General features: G+C 40.9%; 1 pseudogene; it reads left to right on the top strand.

Moving 5' to 3' along the window:
- The first annotated feature begins 413 nt into the window (after positions 1–413).
- LOC105733246 (bridging integrator 3-like) lies at positions 414–1,307 on the top strand (annotated as a pseudogene).
- The last annotated feature ends 2,657 nt before the right edge of the window (positions 1,308–3,964 follow it).

Here is a 3,964-nt window from a genome sequence, read left to right as displayed (position 1 = left end):
CAAGAAAGTAATTCCCTACTCTTTAAGTGTGGGCTATGCATTGTGACTTTCCTTCAGAGTATAGCAGGGAGTTGGGGGGAGTAACTTTACAGTAGAAAACCCTGTCAAATCCTATCAGCCAGGTGATAAAGGCCACATCAACAATGAGATATAATATTTACCCTAATAATGACAGTATATATCTTTGATATGATATCATTGGCACTTTTGTAGTTTTCCTTTCAAAACTCTATAATCCTGATCTAATAACAAGAAAAGAATCAGACAAATCCCAATTGAGTAGCAAAGTACCTTTCCAGTGCTTCTTTAAACTTTCAAAGTCATCAGAAATAGTCTGTCATAGGAATCTGGAAGTGATCCCAGAGGAACGAGTTGTGGCTGAGGACCCTGGCGGCTGGCCCAGGTCCGGGACCATGAGCTGGATTCCTTTTAAGATTGGGCAGCCCAAGAAACAGATTGTGCCCAAGACAGTGGAGAGAGACTTTGAAAGGGAATATGGAAAACTCCAGCAGCTGGAAGAGCAGACCCAGAGGCTGCAGAAAGACATGAAGAAGAGCACCGACGCCGACCTGGGTGACGCTGGAGACCCACACTGTGAGCACCACTGATCCGGACAATTGAGGGGAATGGAAGGATGCCTTTCCTGAGTGTGGAATCTCCTGAGCTCCCCAGCAAGCCATGTCAAAATCTGCTGTGAAGCTATCCTTGGATTTACTCTCCAATCCTCTCTGTGAGCAAGACCAGGACCTTCTGAACATGGCGACGGCCCTGGACACCGCCATGAAGCGGATGGATACCTTCAACTAGGAAAAGATGAACGAAATCCCGAAGACTGTGATCGAGCCCTTAAAAAAGTTCGGCGGCGTCTTCCCGAGCCTCGACATGGCCGTGAAGCGGCTGAAACAGGCATTGCAGGACTGCAGGAGGCTGCAGGCCAAGGTGGAGAAGTACGAGGAAAAGGAGAAGACGGGGCCAGTGCTGGCCAAGCTCCATCAGGCGCCAGAGGAGCTGCGGCCCGTGCGGGAGGACTTTGAAGCCAAGAACAGGCAGCTGCTGGAGGAGATGCTGCGCTTCTATGGCAGCTGCCTCGACTACTTCCAGCCCAGCTTCGAGTCCCCCATCCGAGGGCAGTGGTGTACTACTCGGAAATGCACAAGATCTTTGGAGACCTGACCCAGCAGCTTGACCAGCCAGGCCACTCGGACGAACAGCGGGAACGGGAGAACGAGGCCAAACTCAGTGAGCTCCAGGCCCTCTCCATTGTGGGTGATGACTGGAAACCCGTCACTCTCGGAGGACTCCTGTGACACGGTCAACCTTGCTTGTTCTTGCCCTTCTCAGGGCTAGGGTCCCACTCTTCCCACAGGCTGGGGACAGAGGTGGCCCTGGTTCACTTGCCGGCCCTTTGCAATGAGTGACTCTTCCCAAGCCCAGCACCAGAAGCCCTAGGCAGGCCGCCATCTCCCCACTCACAGCCCCAGCAGGTAAGCAGTGTAGACAAACCCTTGGGGCTTTTTTATTTGGAGAACCGTCCACGGTGCATCCTGGCTCATGGCCTGAGCAAGCAGCAGCCCTTCCAAGGGCATGGCCTTTGTTGGCTCAGTTGGGGGTCTTAGACCTGCATGCGTGGTGGGGAGCAAATCTACCTCCAAAGGACTACATCCTGGGGAGCCAACTGGCCACTTGTTGCCTTTTCATCACTTCAAAACTTCTTTTTTCTGGGAGAGGCCCTGAGCCCTGCCAGGGAGAGCTGGTCCTCCAGCCCTGGCAGGCCCTCAGCCAGCTTCCCAGCAAGACAAAAGCTATCCTCGTGGCTTTGGGACCCAAGTTCCAAGTCACTGGGGTTCCCAAGGTAACAGAACTGTTACCTCGGGAACTCAAACTGTCAGCGCAACTGTCCCACGTTAATTCATAGGCCTCAAATCAAGAACAGTGGGTTTGTGTCTCACCTGAGTATTTGGAATTTTATTTTTTCAAGTAAAGTTTTCAATGAAACATCAAAAAAAAAAAAATAGTCTGTCATAGGAAAATCCTAAAAAGACAGTATGACTAAATATAATGTGATATCCAAGATGAGCCCCTAGAACAGAACATTAGGCAAAAACTAAAAACAACCTAGATAAAGTGTGGGCTTTCTTTAAAAATAATGTATTAATATCGGTTTATTAATTGTAATGAATATGTCATGATAATGTAAGATGTTAATAGTAGGGAAACTGGGTATAAGGTGTGTGGAAATTATCTATATTATTTTCATAAATATTTCTGTAACTTAAAACTATTCTAAAATAAAAATATTGTTTAAAGAACTACTAATAATTTCTAGGTCCAGATGGTTTTAATGGTAAGTCTACCAAAAATTCAAAGGAGAAATAAAACTAATGTTATAAATCTATTCCAGAAAATAGAAGAGACAATTTCTTACTCACTGTATGAGTCCAGTATCACCCTGATACCAAGCTAGACAAAAAAACATGAAAAAAATAACTACCCATAAATGTCCTTCATAGACATAGATGTAAAAAAACTCAACAAAGCATTAGCAAATTCAATCCAGAAAAATATATTAAAAGAATAATAAAACACCACCTATGGGGTTTATCCAAGGAACTCAAGGATGGTTCAATTTTTAAAATCCAGTAAATATAATGCACAATATTACTAAGCAAAAGAAAAAGCACTTCACAATACCAATTGATGCAGAACAGACATATAACAAAATTTAATATTTATTCATGGTGAAAATTTCCCAGAAATCTTCTTCAATGTAATAAGGGCATTTACAAAAAAAAAAAAAAAGTCATGTTATCCTTAAATGGTGAAAGGCTGAATGCTTCCCACCTAAAAGTCAGTAGCAAATTAAAGATGTCCCCCTTCACCATCCCAATTTACCACCATACTACAAGTCCTAGCCAGTGCAATAAGATAAGATTAAAAAAAAAAGACACACAGACTGTAAAGGGAGAAACAAGACTGTACCTACCAACAGATGATATGATTATCTTCAAAGGAAAAACCCAAGGAAACTATAGAAGGCTTCTTAGATCTAATAAGTGAGTTCAGTAAGTTGCAAGATACAAAGTGAACACAAAGACACAAACATCAAACATGTTTCTATACACTAGTAATGTAAATAGAAACAAGTTTTAAAACAATATTTAAAACATCTCAAATAATGTAAATATCCAGGTATAAATATAACAAAACATGTATAGGTATGATGTGCTAAAAACCACAAATTAATGAGAAACAAAATCAAAGAAGACCTAAATAATACTGTGTCCATAGACTATATACTCAATATTGTAAAGGTATCAATTTCTCCCTGATTGATTTAAAGTTTTACTCAATTTCAATAAATATCTCAGCAAAATTTATTGCAGATATAGAAAAATCAATTCTACTATATATGAAAATGCAAAAGATAGAATATCTTCAACAATTTTGAAGGAGATAAAAATGGAAGAAGATAAAGCAGTGGAAGGTGATAGAAATTGAGTCACATTAGAGCCATGGGGAAGAGCCACAATAAAAGACTTCAGAAAAGACAAAACATCGCTATGAAAATTTGAATCCTATTAGATGCTTACTGCCCAGGGATCCTAGAACTAAACAAACAAATCTTTCCCAGATATAGAAAAAATAATTATTGAAACCTACCAAGTGGAAATGGAAAAATATTTTAAAAATTCTACCATGCATAACAGCAAACAAGAACTTAGAAAGAGCAAGAAAAGTAGGGCAAAACTTATAGAAGGCCATTTGAAGCTTTTCTTATCTAAACTAATGTCTAAGGTTATAAACAAGAAAAGGAAAAATGTATAGAAGATTTTTTTGTATTCTACTTCAGCAGACTTTCAAACAATATTCTGAAGCAGACCCCAGAGCAAATGTAAAAGGATCCCTGTCCTGTCTTTATGTAATAGATGGGCTATAATCTGAAATAGGAAATTTGGTTAAAAAT

The sequence above is a fragment of the Aotus nancymaae genome, unplaced genomic scaffold (genome assembly GCF_030222135.1).
Source record: "Aotus nancymaae isolate 86718 unplaced genomic scaffold, 86718_ANA_hifiasm-v0.15.2.pri h1tg000099l, whole genome shotgun sequence".
Classification (NCBI taxonomy): domain Eukaryota; kingdom Metazoa; phylum Chordata; class Mammalia; order Primates; family Aotidae; genus Aotus; species Aotus nancymaae.
Note: the sequence above shows the minus strand (reverse complement) of the source record. Positions and strands in the feature narration are given on the sequence as shown.